General features: G+C 45.9%; 1 protein-coding gene across 10 annotated transcripts in view; it reads left to right on the top strand.

Annotated features, from left to right (window-relative positions):
• Positions 1–17311, top strand: part of ZHX3 (zinc fingers and homeoboxes 3) — a 205317-nt gene that overhangs the window by 17203 nt on the left and 170803 nt on the right. For 8 of the 10 annotated variants that reach the window (XR_014254796.1, XR_014254797.1, XR_014254798.1 and 5 more), the window contains exon 1: positions 3527–3673. The exons of 1 other annotated variant lie outside the window; for it this stretch is intronic. The gene's annotated coding sequence lies outside the window, so the exon portion shown is untranslated. Of the gene's footprint in view, positions 1–3526; positions 3674–3916; positions 3991–17311 lie in introns of those variants that run through there. One more of the 10 variants, XM_082430137.1, reaches the window with a different exon arrangement.

The raw sequence follows: 17311 nt of genomic DNA on the forward strand, positions 1-17311 counted from the left end.
CAATTCTCACAACATTAGGGGGTTAAGTCAGTTTACTCAAGCTCACACAGCAACTAAGTGGGGAAGACAGGATTCAAACTCAGGAGTTCTGGATTTAAATCCTACTTACTTACATACTATATTAAACTAACTGCCTCCGGGACTCTTTCTAAAGGCAACATAAGGATTCATGGAGAGCGATACGACCCTCGCTCTGAAATGAACTATGTACTGTTGATTAAGCTAAGGGGTCTGTCACTATCCTGGTCCTATAGAATAGAGGTCGGGTTGTAATTCTATTGCATCAACTATACTTCTGGCAGTTTCTTTTCTGCTTGAGAAAGCTCCTCAGAATGTGAGTGAGTGCAGGTGACATTATTATACGGATCACCTCGAATTCGTTTAAAATGTTTTTTAAAGGAAAATGATTTGCCTCCCTGGATAAACATTATTTGCCACATACCTCCCAACACTGGTGTCAAGTGCATGCTGTTTCCTCTGCCTGGCGTCCTCTTCTCATCTACTCTTTAGACCCAGCCCCACTGTCACCTCCTCTGGGAAGTCTTTCCATGGTCTCCTATATAGTACGAATGATGTCCTTCTCTCTGCTTCCGAAAGCAGTTGACACATACATCTAGTGTTACATATTTTCTTCCAGAATTCTTTCTTTCCATGTCTGGCTCCTCTGAAATACTGAGTTCTTAGTGGTTGGGAGAGTGCGTTGTTTATCTCTGTATCCCACAGTGCTGGATCAGAATAGATGCTCGAAAAAGTTTGTTGAATAAATGAAATTTTAAATGGGAGTAACATATCCTATATACAGCTGTCCCTCAGTATCTGTGGGGGGTTGGTTCCAGGATCTGCTGCAGATACCAACATCCATGGATGCTCAAGCCCCATAATTGGCCCTCTGTACCCCTGTTTCCACATCCTCGGATTCAACCAACCATGGATCGTGTAGTACAGTGGTATGTCTTTTTTGTGTGTGTATGTGTGTCATGCTATGGAACTTGAACTTTATCTCATTGGTGATTTTTCAGCAGGGGAATAGCATAGGCAGAGTCAGTGGTATGTCTTTATTGAAAAAGATCCGTGACATGTGCAGTTCAAACCTGTGTTGTTCAAGGGTTAACTGTATATATACTTACTCATTCGACAAATATTTATTGAACAGCTAAGCACATCAGGCCATGTTCCAGATGCTGCAGGTGTATAACACAAAGTTCCTGCCCTCAGAACATTACAGATGCTATTGAGCTCATAAGGGCTACGAGGAAAAGTAAAGCAAGATGATGGGAATGATGGGGCTTGGGACTTGATGTTTTAGGAGAGTGTTCTGGGAATGTCTTTCTGGGAAGGTGACTTCTGAATAGAAATTTGGATTAAGGGCATATGTGTTTCTGATATCTTGGGGGAAGAAACACTCAGTACAAAGGTCCTGGGGTAGGAGTGAGCCTGCACATTCCAGGAGCAAGAAGGAGGCTAGTGTGACTGGAAAGAAGTGAGGGGGTTGAGTGGACAGAGATGCAGTTAGAGAGGTGGGGGAGTGTAAGGAGGGTGGGAGGGGGGAGATCAAATAGGATCTTGGAGGCCCTTGAAAAAAATTTTTTGGTTTTTGCTCTGACTGAGATGGGAAGCCATTGGAGGCTTTAGAGGAGGGAAATAGGTTTTGACTTAGGATTTAAAAGAATCTCTCTGGCTGCTTGAGAACAAGCTCTATGAGAGCAGAGTGGAATCAGGGAGAGCAGTTTGGAAGTTATTGCAATATTCCAGGACAGAGAAGATGAGGGCTCAATTGAGGGTATTTTAAAGGTAGAGCTGACAGACTTTGCTACTGGATTACATGTGGGATATAATAGGAAGAGAGGAGTCAAGGATGACTTCAAGGTTTGGTGGAAGCCACTGGAAGGATGGAATTGACCTTAACTGAGGTGGGGAAGACTGTGAAAGGAGCAAGCTGAGGGGCAAGTTTCACAGTTTGGCTTTGGACATGTCAAGTTGGACATATTGCTCAGCACTTATGTTTATGTTCACTGGTTTTCAGGATCTGAAGGTTATAATGCAACCTGAAGTTAAAGTCAGTGTTGTTTATTGAACACCAGGCACTGTGCAGAAAGCTGCACGTGTGCTGTTATTTAATCCTTTCAGTCATTCCTATTGGCTTCATTACTGATATTTTCATTGCTCTTTTATGGATGAGAGATTAAATAGCATGTCCAAAGTCACTCAGCCAATTATTAATCTGCTAGTATAATGCAGACCCGGGATTCCAACCTAAGTATGTCAGACTAGAGAGATTCTAAAGGTGGGGACCACTTTCTGGGCATATTTGCTACAGACACGGACTCCATAACAAAAAAGGTGCCTGGAACATGTGACAAAAACTCAGAAAAGGGTCACCCTCACCTCAGGCGTTACAGGTTCCACAACAGAAGCTGTGAAAAAAGAGCATTATTGTACCTGAGGGGGCTAACTGATGCTTGAAAGTTCTCAAGTACCTTAAGACATAATGTTAAGAAAGCAGTCATCGGAAGTCGTCGTTGTTGTTAAGAAACAGAAGAGATAAAAAATTGCGGTGCTGTGCTGGTGGGATAAAAGAAAAACCAACTCCTAGGCGATGCTCTTTGGGAAACACGGGATTGGGAGGAGAGGGGCCGGGAAAGGGCCAGGGTCCCTGCCCTGCCTGCATCTTTTTGAAAGTACAGCCTGGCGTGGCTTTCCTCAGGTGGTCCTCTAGAAGGACCAGGATACGGAGTACAAAAGCCGGGAACCTCCGGAGCCGCAGCATCCGCCCCCGGTCCCCTCCTTCTCCGCCCCCTTCAGCCTCCACGCGGGGAGAAGCGGGAGCGGCGCCCGCGCATGCGCCCGGGGTAAGGTCCGCTCTCTGCGACGTCAGGGGGCTTGCGCCCGCACGAAAGCCCCGCCCCCCGGGCGCCAGAGGCGACCTGGGCGGGGGGCCTCGGGCCACGCCCCCAGCCGAGCCGAGCGGGGCCGAGCGGAACCGAGCGTCTCCGAGTGCGGCCGAGCCGAGCCGAGCGGCCCGGAGTCGGTTGGTGCAGCTGCGTCCCCGCCGCCCAGCAGTCCGCGGCTCCGGCGTCGCCGCCGCCGCTGCCGCCGCTGCCGCCGCCGCCGCCGCCGCCGCCGCCGCCGCCGCCGCCGCCGCGAGGCCTGCGCCGGCCGGCCGGCCGCCCGCCGGGAGGGAGGCCCAGAGCGCGGGGAGAGCAGCCCGGCCGCGGGCGCCCCCGCCGCTGCCGCTGCCAGGTGAGCGCCCGCCGCGGCCCGCCGGCCCCGTGTGCCCCCGCGACTGTCAGTCCCCGTGTGTGTGTGTGTCTCCTCCTGTCAGCCCCCTGTGTCTGCGCGAGCTCCTCCCACCACACCTGGCCCCCGGCCCTGCCCGCAGTGTCCGCCACCCCCTCCCGCCGGCTGCCCCGGGTCTTTCTGTCAGCCGCCAGCACCCCCTGGCTGGGACGCTCCGCCCCTTCCCCCCGAAGCCCCTCCCTCCGCCCCATCTGTCATCAACCCCCCCCCCCCCCCGCCCCGACCTCACTGCTGGCTCGGGCACCCTGGAGGCGTGAGGGTGCCGCCGCCGCCGCTCCCGGGGGTCCGAGTAGCCCCCGCGGGCCACACGGCTGCAACGAGGGGGTTGTGGCGGGGCAGTGGGGGTGTCCGCAGATGCCCGCCGGACCATGTGAGGGTGCGTGTCCCCGTGTGCGCCGGCTGTGAGCACCGCGTGTGCGCCCGAGCGCCGGGAGGGGAGCGCGGGGGGCGGCCTGACCGCCGTGGGGCGGAGATGCCGGGCGGCCGAGAGCCACTTGCTCCAAGTCCCTCGGGCCGGCTGCGTTCTGCGGGGATGGGGGCAGCCCCAGGCTCTGGTCCGCTCGGCCAGGGAGGCAGCTGAGCCGGGACTCGAGCCACTCGGGGTGCAGTAGACTCCTCCATCCTGGGACCAGTGTTTGCCCTCGAGAAGGCAGCGAAGCTGGGCTCTGGGTCCCCGGATGCCGCAGGTGGCATGTGAGCAGAGTTTGGGGGCTTGCTAAACCTTCCCAGTTTGGGATTTCCATTCAGAGAAGCCTGTCGGAAGTGATTGAGGAGTGGGTGGGATGAGGAGCTTAGGTGGAAAGTGTTTTGAGAGCTTGAGTCATTTTGAGTTGCGTGGTTTGCATTTCTGAGCAGTGATTGCCCTGGGATTTTGCCCTGCGAGAAGATGTTATGTGGTGGGGCGGGGAGGGAGGGGGGGAGGGGGGGTGTAGAGGAGGAGGGAGGGCACACTCCTTTCCGTCTTTATCTGTGTCATGTGGACGTATAGTATGTTTATTCATGAGACCTCCACACATCCTCAGTTTTAAGAAGGATTACAGTAGTTTCCATTTATACACGCTCTTGTATGCTATTATCTTGATGTGCTTTATTTGCAGTAACTTCGTATTGCATATTTCAAAACTAAGAGAAAATGCGTCCTAAAACAATTGGTATTTTGCCGGATAATTCTCAACCACGGGGAAAGAGCCAAAAGAGCACTTCATTAGCTGGAACAACTTATTCGGGCTTAATTTGTTTCTAAGAGACATACAGTGGAAAAATCCAGAAGCGGCGTAGTAGTAGCTAAGAGTGTTAGGAAATTAATGAAAAGGGCCCTTCTATTGCTGCCTTGGAAAGATGGTATCAAAGTTGCTGTAGAGGACAGAGCTGCTATGTAATGATAAACATATTAACCAAGTTGGTTTTGTGACCTTGATACATTGCGTGGTGCTTGATTTGTACAGTGCTTCGTAACAGGAAAACATTGCATGGGAAGCAGGGTAATTTGGGGAGAAAATGGTCCCCATTTTTCTTTTTGGTCATATTTAAATAAGATTTCAGACTAGGGCAGTCTCATGTGGGAGTGGGTTTTTTTCTTTTCTAAGATAACATCAAAAATTACAAAAATAACTCATGGTTAAGGCAGAAAACTAGGAAAAAAAAAAAAACCTAAGAAAAGCATAAGAAAAAACCCACCATCCCACAAACCATAGTAAGCCATAGTTTGGTATTTATCCCGTTAGTCTTTTGTTCCCATATGTAAGTATTTTTTTTTCTTACAGAAATGCTACTGTACCATAAGATTGTTTTATTGTCTGCTTTTTTACATTTATAAATAGATTGTGAGAGGTATGTCTTGTTTTTATAAGAACTTGTTCCTTTTTTGAGCCTTTTAAAAAGATTAGGTCCTTTGCTTAGAGAGCTCCAACAACTTCGTATCTTAAAGTAAAATCTGAAGTCCTTGCCGTGGTCTACGAGGCTACCTCTCTGTCCTCACTTCCAGCCCTGCCAGACAGATCTTTTTGCTATTCCTTAAAAACTTCAAGCATGCGCCAGCCTCAGCGCCTTTGCATTTGCTATTGCTTCGGCTTGGAACTCTGTTCCCTGGATACCATGGTTCTTCCCTCAGGATCTGCTCCAATGTAACCTTTTAAGGCCTTTCCCTGACCACTCTGTGGAGGATACACCCCATTACCCTGTCCTCCTTAACCAACCTTACTTTTCTTCATGGCACTTACCACCACTTGGCAAATACCTATTTATTTGCTGGTTTATTGTCTCTTTCCCTCGATTAATCTGGAAGTGCGAGGCTTTTTTCACTGGTGTATCTTCAGGGCCCAGAACAGGACCTGACCCATTTTGGTGCTTAATCAATATTTGTTGAATGAATGAATGCTTATTACCCACCCATGCATGTAACCTTCCTGGTAGCCTCCTAGGCTTTTATTTAATTAATTAATTAATTTTTTAACATCTTTATTGGAGTATAATTGCTTTACAATGGTGTGTTAGTTTCTGCTGTATAACAAAGTGAATCAGCTATACATGTACATATATTCCCATATCCCCTCCCTCTTGCGTCTCCCTCCCACCCTCCCTATCCCACCCCTCCAGGTGGTCACAAAGCACTGAGCTGATCTCCCTGTGCTATGCGGCTGCTTCCCACTAGCTATCTATTTTACATTTGGTAGTGTGTATATGTCAATGCTACTCTCTCACTTCGTCCCAGCTTACCCTGCCCCCTCCCCGTGTCCTCAAATCCATTCTCTATGTCTGCGTCTTTATTCCTGTCCTGCCTGTAGGTTCATCAGAACCATTTATTTTTTTCCTCCTAGGCTTTTAGATTGCTATATCATGAAGTGGGATAACAATCCTTTAAAAGTCAGGATAGTCCTCTCCTTTACATATCTGAGGAGAAGAATTTTACAAAGTGAGGCTTATGATCTTAAAAAGAATTACAATCTTGATTTAACTTGAACAGTTGAGGGAAGGAACAGTTTTGGCAAATGTTACTGACTCCTTCTATGCATTATACCTTGTGTAACATTGGAAATCTTTGAAACGTATAAAGTATCTCAGTTGTGTTTACTGCTATGATTTCAGTGTGGTAGTTCTTAGTGATAGTATTAGCCTCAAGAGGATAGTGAGTTTTCTGTGTCAACAGATACCCAGAGATATAATTACAGCTTTAATGCATTTTCATTTGAGGAGTAGCTGTTATATTTACTTATTTTCCTGGCAGTTTTATCCTTTTCAATTCCCTGGTTATCAGTTTTTGGATGGCCTAGCAGGTAACTTAAGGTTTTTTTTTTTTTTAAACATTTAAAAATAAATCCGTGATCTCTTGAGCATTTTACAACTCTCACGTGACTCTTGAACTGTTTGAAAGTACCAGCTTCATCTTTCAGGATGAAATGACATCTGTAGTAGAACATATAATTGCATTTTCATTATAAGGAAGGGAAAAATTGTATATTGGGGTAGAATTTTTACAGAGAGAATATAGTGTGAGTGTAAGCTTTCTAAAAGCTTAAATTTCAAGTAGGCAATCTTTAATTTCAGTGAGTTTTTGAAAAGAATCCTTGCTTTTTGCTCTAGAGGAAAAGAATTCCTTTGAACACAATCCAAACCTTCAAAATCTTTTTTCTTATGCCTCAAACATATGAGAACTTGGGGAAAAAAAAATCCTAAATGAAAAATTTTATTCTTTTAAGGCCTAAAGGGAATGTGTTAAGAATTAATTTTTCTTTGTTCCACGGGCATTTATCAGGCACATAGTTGGGGCAGTTCTGTGTCGTTTTGTACGGGCTACATTACCACGTTTCGTTTTAGATTACCGACCTGATTTGGTATTACTTCTTCTCTTTTCTCGCTTGGCTACCTCCCTTCTCTCATCATAGTCTCTTCCTAAGTGATCTCATCCATTCCAAGGGCTTGATTATCCTCTGGATGCAGATGACTACCTCAGTAACACCTCCCGCCTGGACCTTTCTTTGGTTCTAGACTTACATTTTTACCTACCGCCCCCCTTCTCTCTCTCCTGGCAGCCTCACAGTGATCTCAAACTTCACGTGTCCAAATCGATTGCTCAATCTCCCTCTCAAACTTCCAAATTTGTATTCCTCATTCTTGACCCCTCTCCCCTCTCTCATCCAGCTTTCCCCTGCCCTGAGCCTTCCCTGTCTCAATGTCATTACTGTCCATTCATTGTTTTGCCAGAGACCTGAAAGTCGACCTGGATTTTTCCCGATCCCTCACCCTACCTCCAGTCGGTCGGCGTGGCCTGTCGGCCTAGCTTCCAGATACTTCAGATCCTCCCTTCCCTCCGTCCTCCTAATCCAGCCACTGTCTTCTCTCAGCTGGATGACTGTCCCTGCCTGTCACCTGGTCTCCCAGCATCCACTCCTGCCTTCTCTAACCCGTTCTCCTGCCAGCAGCCAGTGAGCCTACCAGCCCCTGTCACCCCGCTCACCCCCTGCCCACTTCGAGGCTTCCCACCGCCCTCAGACCCACGTGCACACTTACTCAGGTGCCGGCCTCTGTCTCCTCTCTGCTCTGCTCCTCGCTCGCTGCGCTCCTGTCAGGTGGGAGCATCATCCGTTCCTCTCAATGCCAAGTTCTTCTCCTCTTCTGTACAGCCCTTCCCTCTGCCCGGCACTGTTCCCCCGACTCTTCTCATGGAAGGTCCTTCTCCAACATCTGGGCTCAGCGAAAATGTCCCTCCTCAGAGGAGCCTCTTCCCTGATCACCCCTTTACAGTAGCTTCCTCCCCATTGTCCCCCTCTCAGTATGTGTGCATTTCCTGCTAGCACTTCACTAAAATTCCAAGTATTTCATTCATATGTTTGTTTCCTTCTTTATTGGCTACTCCAGTAGACTGCAAGACCAAGAGGGCAGGGACAGCCTTGGCCTGTTTATGGTCCAGTCTGGGCACCGTGCTCTGCCTAGACTCCACCAGCTGCAGGTCCCCAGTACCTTCTGAATGATAAGAATTATTATAACAGATAACCTTGCTTGAGACTATGTGCCAGGTCCGTGGCTAAGTGTGTTTGTGCATTATCTCTAAATCTCTGGGAGAACCTACTAAGGTGGTGATGGTTATTATATTATCATTATATTATTATATTACCATCATTATATTATTATATTACCATCATTATATTATTATATTATCATTTTGGGGGTTTTTTTGTTTTGAGAAAATTGAGCTTAGAGAATTAATTTTTAAAATACGCAGCTAAGAAAGTGGTGGAGCTAGAATTTGGATCTGTATGATCTGACTGCAGAATTCATTGCTTCCCTTTGATTCGTTGCTGCCTTCTGATATGAATGTAGGAATGAGTGAATGAATGTGGAATATGCAGTGATATTAATATTAGGTGGTTCCTCATGTTTGTGTTTCTGAGCATATACTGGAGTATAAAAAAAAATGCTTGGGTTAGGGTGGTGCATTTCCTGGGAAGTTTCTGTTGATAACCACTGTGCCAAAACACAGAGATTAGTTTGTGTTTGGGCTCTGTGTTTTACTTTTACCTTTGCCACTTTCTAGCTGCAAGCTCTTGGGCAAATTCCTTAACATGTCTAAGTCTGTTTTTTTCAGCTGGAAATGGAGAAACATAATAGTTCTTATCTCACAGGGTCATTGTGAGTAGCATAATTATACACAAAAAACAGTCAATGTTAGCTATCAATATTAATATTATAAGGAGGAAAAAAAAGTTAGGAAAAGACGTTTAGCCCCATCCACAAACTAGAGTTTGGTTAAGAGTGAAAGACAGAAACCATAACTAACAGTAGTGTTTCACTGACTCTGGTTTTGAGTTTATAAAAATTATCAGGGAATTAACTATTTGGCTTGGGATTTATAATCATTCTATTGATGTATGCAACTTTATGTTTGTATTTAAACTTGTTCAATGCTTGTAGGTAAGATAGTTTTGTTTTCTTCTTTTTCTTTTTAAACTCCTCCCAATCTTAAAAAGATTCTCAGGGTAGAGGGATCCTTTGAGAGGCTGGCTATTTTTTTTCCCCATTCACCACCGTTACAGCTTACTTCAGTTATGATTATCACCAGGGAGTTTACTTCAAATAACCAAGCAAACAGTAGGCCCAGTACAGGCATGGATGGGCTTGGCAGCCCTTACGATGGAATATCTGGGCACAGTTGCATTTTCTGGTGGGATGGCTCAAGAGCAAGTGCCAGTCTGATGACTTCCATCATCTTTGTGAAATAGAGGGTGAGGTTGTCCTCTAAGAGTAAGAGGGAAGAGGTCAGAGGAAAAACAGGGAGATTTGACATACAGTTGAGGTCAGGAAGAGGAAGAGTGAACTTGGGGCAACGTCCATGACCTCTCGGCAGTATGCAGGGCTCCGTTGAGGTAGGAGACCGTGGATTGATCAGGGCGCCAGGAGCATTCAGCTGCCTGGGTTTAGGAGCAAAGAAGACATATAGTTGGACTGAGCCAGGGTTGAGTTTTGCTGGGGGTGCGCAGCGGAAGGACAGTGGAGTAGAGGAACTGAGGGTGTTGAGCAGGGAGTGATTAACACGAGCGGTAAGGGGGTCTCTGCTGCACGTGGATGAGAAAAGGACCAGAGGTGTGGATGAAATCAAGCAATGGATGTATTGGAGCGATGGAGTAATAGGAGGATGTGGTTAGAGAGCAACATGTGAGTGGAAGATTTCAGAGTTGGAGCAATTAATTACTGGACATGACAGGCGCCTGGGTTTTGCCACAGACATAAGTGGCTGAAGTGAAGCGAACTCAGTGAAGGAGGTCAAGTAACTGAGGCTTGAGTGTTGTTTGGGTCATCCATGTGGTTATCCAAACCATCAAAAGGGTGGCTGGACATTTGGGGTGGAGAGAAGGAAGGCGTGCCAAATCTTCGGTGAATGACATCCCGGCAATGAGAAGAGGTGTGATGACCAGCCTGCAGGAGCCGCAAAAGATCAGGGCATTGGCAGAGCAGTGACCTGGAAGCTCTGTTGGTTGCAAGGTCTCTTTGGAAGAAGTTGGCCTCGGCCCAGGTTCATTGTGCTTCTAAAGGAATCCCAATTCCAGGTGGGCAGCATGGATGGCATATAGATTTGTGTTTCTAAACCTGGTCATGGAAATCATCTGAGGGTCTGTGTTAAAAACACAGATTCCAGGGCTCCACCCCAGGCCCAGTGAATTAGAATTTCTAGGAGAGGAGTCTGAGAATGTGCATTTTAACACTCCGCCCTCCACACATACACCTGGTAGTCCTTTATAAGTAGGCAAGTTTGGGAAATGTGGCTGTAGTGGGTAAGAACACGGGGTCTGGAGGCCGACTGGCTGGGTCTGAAGTGAGGCTGGTGAGAGAGAGCCTTAGCCGGTGACTCTTAATAGCTTGCCTTTCCAGGTCTAGCTGATATCAGATGCACTGAATTAAGAGACCCTCCATTAGAGGCAAACCCCCGACGAAAGCAGGAAGAGACAGCTGGTGATGACAGAGACAAAAACTCTCCACCAAATAATTCAAAGTACAGCAGTTTGGGGACATTCATAGAGGAAACAGTCTTGTTTGCCTCTGTGGTCTCCGAATACATTAATTAATCATAATTGCTCTCCTGTTCAGCAGGGATAGGTCAAATTATGGTTTGATTAGTTCAGAAAGGCTGAGAAGGAAGTAATGCGATTGAATTTAGAAAGCTTTCTGTTCTAATCTTGCATGTTTTAGTGCTTCAGTTATCAGTACAATTAACCTATGTGACGCAGTTCTGTCTCTGAAGATACTGGATTAAAAAACCCTTTACTCAATGACAAGGCAAAGACAAGAGCAGTTATTATCCCTGAGGGGCTGCGAACATGCCTAGATACTTAATATCATGATACCAGCAACCCTACCAACCCATTCTCCCTATTTTTATGAAGAAAATTCTGTTTGTTTCCATGACAAGGAAAAGGAATCCTGCAAGAGAATAGCTGCTGGGGAGGGAACTTGGAGTTCACCATCCTGGGCTGACCACTTAGAATCCCTTGTTGCTGGTGAGGAGGGTTTGAGTTGAGTGTTTGGAATATTAAACTATACTTACCACCTGTTTTGTCATGCCCAAACACTAAAGCTTTGGGAAAACAATGTTGTTACCCTGCTAGAAGTGGTTGCTTTGGACCTTGAGCCTGAAACTTGAATTGCTCGATTGCGTGCTCTGTTCCTTATTTCCAGACTGAGGAGTCTGGCTTTCAAACTGGTGAACTGGATGTCAGACATGGCATAGCATCTCGGCTATATTCCTGTCACTTACCACGTCCTTCCATGCGCTGTCTCATCTCCCTGCTGAACTGCAGACAGCCATTCGAATGCACATCTTGAGACCAGTGGAGGTTTAGCAATGCCAGCTCCACCAGAGCTTTCTGTTTGCAAGTTGAGATTAACTAATTCCCTTTTAGGAAAAAAACCCAAACAAACAGGAATTTAGAGTATTTTTATCTTGTAGAAAAACACTTTCTCTAAAGCTGAGAAATACTGACAGAGGCCAAAGAGGATTTTAATGATACTAATGTGTTCTCTAATGTCACACTTTCCTGCCCTCCAGAGCTCGGGAACCCTTGAAGGCTCTGCTGTGTTATGGTGCCCTTTACAGCGTCTGAATCACTAAGAGTATCTCAGTTTGTGAAGTGTTTGTATGCCTGCCTTGAACTAGGCACCTTGGTATTAAAAAAGAAGGTCTCTGGTCTCCAGGAACTTTTTTTTTTTTTAAGTTAGACAAGGTGCATTTAAATCTCTAACCTCAAGCAGACCATGTAGTGTGCTGCAAAGGAGGTATAATCAAAATGTGGGATCACAGCAAAAGAGAGGTTATTTCTGGTGGTGGGTAGAGGTGGCAAGAGGGGTTTGGAGGCTGCTTTCAGGGAATGTTTGTAATCAGACTGGATCTTGAAAGTTGGATAGAATTTTGAACTATTTTTTATATTCTCTGTTTACTAAGGCATCATTTATTTTAACAAGACTATAGAAATATTTCGGTGCTTAATGAATTTGCGTTCAGTTATCTAAATGACTCACTCATCCAGAATGCCTCACGCCTTAATTATTTTGGATAACTTGTCTCTGTAAGTAAAATATGAAGTATTAAGGAATGTATGATGGAGAAGGGCTTTTATGGAAGCCCTTAAAGGTAATCTTGGAATCACAGTGGATATCTCAAATCCCTGAAGAAATGGAAATACAGTGCTGTGGTGGTGACTAGACAATCAGAATGACAATGGAAGGCATATGTTTGGATGTGTGGTTTAGGAACTGGGGGAAGATGGAGCTCTAAGTGATACTGGTGAGAACTTCATAGGAAAGGAATAGTCTGCCGGGTTAGGAGGCCTCTTGAACACCATAATAAACTGAAGGCGGCCAGCTTCTTCTTGTTCTCCCTTGCTCTAGCATGGCTGAGCACACGAGGTTTTACAGGAAGGCTGTGAAGCCATGCCCAGAATTTCTCTTCCTGCCCCAAGCCTCTGTGTTCCTTGTTGTGGGGCTTGTCCTGCCTCAGACCTGCATCTTCGTGCCACAGATTCTGTCGTGTTGATGTGTGTCCTTCTGGGTGAATCCACAGTCCTTTAGCAAGCCCATTTCTTGCCATGGTAAGTTAGCGACAGCTGGACCATTGTACCAGCCTTGCAAATGGTTATATTATGCCAGAGACCTTGCAGTTTTTTCTTTCCCACGAGAAGGCTCTGTTTTCAATCTTCCACTTGCTCCATCAAGCCAACACTTAATTTTCTAGGAAGCTGAAAAACATACAACTTGCTACCTTTTGTGCTGAAATGGGGCCCTGGCTCAGAATTCTGATCCCCTTGGGAATCAACACATACAGTTTTGAAAAGATAGTATTTTTTGCTTATTCCTGATAATGCCAATAGCATTTTAAAAGCCAAGATATTTGGCAATGCTGTATGTACCAATCTACCATGCAGGTGGCTAAAGCAACTCTAAGAAAATGAATTCAGTTGCTCACCAGTAATGTACTTTTTATGTGTCTACTGTGTGTCAGGTACTGTGCTAGACACCGTGGGGAGCAAGTCAGACGTGGTCTCCCTCTGGCCTCATATCACTGACAGTCTGGCAGCTCCATGGCCAGGAAGCCACCGTAGCTTTGTAGTGTAACGGTAGGCGGAGGTGGAAAGGCCTGGTGTCTAGTCCTGCTTTTGCTTTTTATCAATTACATGACCTTAGGCGTTTGCCCCTCTTTTCTGTCAACTGGACTAAAACACCTTTTAAAAAGGTTTATAAGAGTTTTATCATACTTAAATGACTGTACATAAATAAGAGTTTTGAAAAGGTCAAGTTACTATATATGCAAATAGAGGTGGGGGTAATCAGCTTTGTTCAGTAGGAATAGCTAATGGAGAGTTTCCACTACTCCATGGCTTCAGAGAATCACCAAATATAATATTTGGACTATATATTATTAATATTTCACTAATTCTAATGTTTATTAATAATAAATAAGAAAACCAGCGATTTTTTGGTGCCTGGGGTTAATACAGACTACTTAGTCATCCCTAAAGAACTATAGATTTAATACATACTGGCAGTATTTCAGAAAGCAATATGTGCTTCTAGATATTTAGTATATAACTACAACAATGTATACATGATAATGCTAATAATCTAATATATACCATGGAATTATAGTACAGTAAGACAAAAATGTATCTGAATAATAATCATAATAAAATAAAAAGTATCCCTTGTAAGTAGTAGAAGATATTTTTAGTTTTTGCAGATTTTGATAAAGAGTTTTGAACTGCGTGGGTCCTTTTTGGTTCTGACCTTCTGTTGTTTTTATGGTCCCCTTATACCTGTCACTGAAGAACTAAGACCTTTCATTGTAGATATTTTCTGTAGCAACCTAGACATGACCCTTAGTTTTTCTGAGCCTCAAATTACTCATAAAATGTGGCCTTTTCTTGGCCACACCAACTTCACAACGTTGTCAAGACATTCAAGTTGGAACTGATGTGCTACTTTCAGTGTGAGGGTCCCCATTTGGTTGTAGGGATAGTGGTCAGGTAATTCTGGCAAGTGAATGCCCTGGAAGGGCTGTGTCTTGATTTACAGCGCAGCCCTTGTTCAAGTTTCCTGATTCTTCATCACAATTCAGTGCCTTCTACATCCTTTTGTCCCATTAGCATTTAAAAGCATTTCAGGGACTTTCCTGGTGGCGCAGTGGTTAAGAATCCACCTGCCAATGCAGGGGACATGGGTTTGAGCCCTGGTCCGGGAAGATCCCACATGCCGTGGAGCAACTAAGCCCATGTGCCACAACTGCTGAGCCTGCATGCCACAACTACTGAAGCCCACGTGCCTAGAGCCCATGCTCCGCAACAAAGAGAAGCCACCGCAATGAGAAGCCCGCGCACCGCAGTGAAGAGTAGCCCCTGCTCGCTGCAACTAGAGAAAGCCTGCACGTGGCAGTGAAGACCCAACGCAGCCAAAAATAAATAAATGAATAAAAGCATTTTGTTTTATACCCAGTTGGTCGTTAACCAACATTTATGGAGCTTCTGCTGTGTGTCAGGCATTGTGTAGGGTGCTGTGGATGTAGAGGTGAGAGGGCCGGACCCTGACTCCAGAGTGCCTGTTTAAGTCCAAGACTGCTCATCAACTCTGGCCTGCATTTCCAGCCTGCTGGTCTTCTCTTCCGATTTCAGAGTTGCCAGCCCCTACAATCATGAGAGCCAGTTCCTTAAAATAAATCTCTTAATTTGCATGTGTGTACACACACACACACACACACACACACACACACACACACACACACACACACACACACACACACACACACACACACACACACACACACACACACACACACACCCCTTCTTGGTTCTGTTTTCCTGGAGAACCAAGACTGATATGGTACTCAACAAATGCTGTCATTATCAGTGCAGAAAGATGTGCAACAAGTGTGGTAAGCAAGATGCTTAGTGGTTTGGTTTTAGCCGTGTTGAATTTGAGTTGCCCATGGAATCCATGGGGAGATACCGGCAGGCAAATGTAGCCAGGGTGTGGAGAGATCACGAGTGGTCTGGACTGAAGGGATGTAAATTTGGAAGTCACCGGTCTATAGCTATCAGTTGAAGCTATGTTTGTGGGTGATTTCAGACAGAGAGAACAGAGTTTGTAAGGTAAGGCAAGGTATCAAAATGGAACCCTAGGAAACACTAACATTTAGGGGAGAGGCAGAGGAAGAGGAGCCAGTAAAGGAAACCAAGAAGGAGCAGAGAGGAGGAAGATCAGGAGAGAGTGGATCATGGAAATCATAGCAAGGGAGAGTTTCAAGAGTGCAGCACTTTCAAGTCCCATATAAAGGTCGAGAGAAATGTTGCTGTCTGTCCATTGAACCTAGCTCTTAGGAGGTACCATTAGAGGTGACTGTTTCAGTGTCATAATTCATTACAGTGGGTGGAATAGAGGACCTGGGGTGATGAAGTGGAGATGCATGTTTGCTGCTGCTGCTTCTTAAGGAGCTCAGTTACAACGTATGAGGAGAAGAAGGGGCTGTGAACTTCCTGAGGAAGGGATGATTTTGAGATGTGAGGGGTTCTAGCATGTTCAGAGGCTGAAGAGACAGAACTAGAAGAAAGGAAGAAGGGAGAGAAAGGACAAATGATTGATCAAGGTTTCCTCCATGGATAGAGGGATGTGCACAGGGTCAATAGTTTTACCAGAGAAGGGATGCCTCTTTCACTTGGTATGGAAAGGGGAAAGGCTATTTGGGGATACAGATATGTCTATAGAAGCTAGGGGGCTGGAAGTTTTGCCCTTGTAAAAGCTTCTATTTTCTTTGTAAAGTGGACCTCTGGCAACATCTGATAGCCAAGGGGAGAGGGTGCAGTAAGGTCTTTGAAGACAGAGGTGAAGATATAAAGTTACTGCTGTGGGGCTTGAAAGTGGAGGCTGATTATTGTTACCCATTGTCTATTGAATGAAAGTTATACTCCGCAGTCTGATGTTTATAAAGTCCTCCAGTCTGCCTTTAACCAGTTCTGCCAGACTCCCTATCTTTCCTTGTTTTATTCCAGCACCCTTGTGTACTTTAGCCGAGAGTGTCTCCTGTAGCACTGGCGTGTGGCTTTGAGAGACTGGATGCTGCAGGGGAGATGCCAGTGGACTATGAGTCAGGAGTCCTGTGGTCCATCTTGGCTCCTCCATTTACTAGTGATGGCACCTTGGACACACCTTAACTTCTCTCAGTCCGTTTCTTCATTTGTAAACTGTTAATTATAACAACACCAATGATAAGTGATGATGATGATGGTTGTGTCAGATGAGAAAACGTATTTTAAAGTATTTTGAAGAGGATAAGGAGTATATAAATGGAGCTGGTGTCATCAGGCCATGAATAGTCCTAGAGCCAGGCGTTTGTATAACCTTTCTTCTTTACCACTAGAGTCCTGTCCCCTTCTCTTCAACTATCTAAATTCAGCCTGTATTACATAGAGAAATGCTAGCTCCTGTAACAGGTAAACCCTGCTTAAATCTCAGTGGCTTAAAACATTTTCATGCTCATTTCAAATCCAGTCAGCCATGGGGGTGGGGGGGGCCCAGACTGGTGGATGTTCTGCCGTCTTCAAACCATGGTTTCCATGGTTGCCCTGGGTATCGATGTCCAGGCAGCAGGGTGGGGGAAGAGGAAGTCGATGATTGGGAGGCTTTGATGCATCAGGCCTAGGATGGGAGCTGGTGACTAAGGCCAAAGGAGAGATGGTTGAGAGGAGGCATTTACTGGATGGAGATGAATTTGGGGTGTGTGGGTTTTAGTGTGCACAGAAGGGTGGAGGGGGCTGAAAAAGAGTGAGGCAGGACCTGTGGAGCCTAGGACAGAATGCAGAGGCCACTCCTCCTGCCTTGAGAGACAGAGCTGGGGAAGGGGGAAGGGCTGAGGGGCCCAGGACTGTTCCCCATGAAGGCGGGGCACCACAAAGGTAGGAGAGAGGCCCCCAGGGAGGGGGGAGACAGGTGGGCGAGAACCCGGGTGTCTACACACCTTCTGAGATGAGCTTCCTAACAGCTG

Source organism: Balaenoptera physalus (assembly GCF_965194825.1).
Source record: "Balaenoptera physalus genome assembly, chromosome: 16".
NCBI lineage: Eukaryota > Metazoa > Chordata > Mammalia > Artiodactyla > Balaenopteridae > Balaenoptera > Balaenoptera physalus.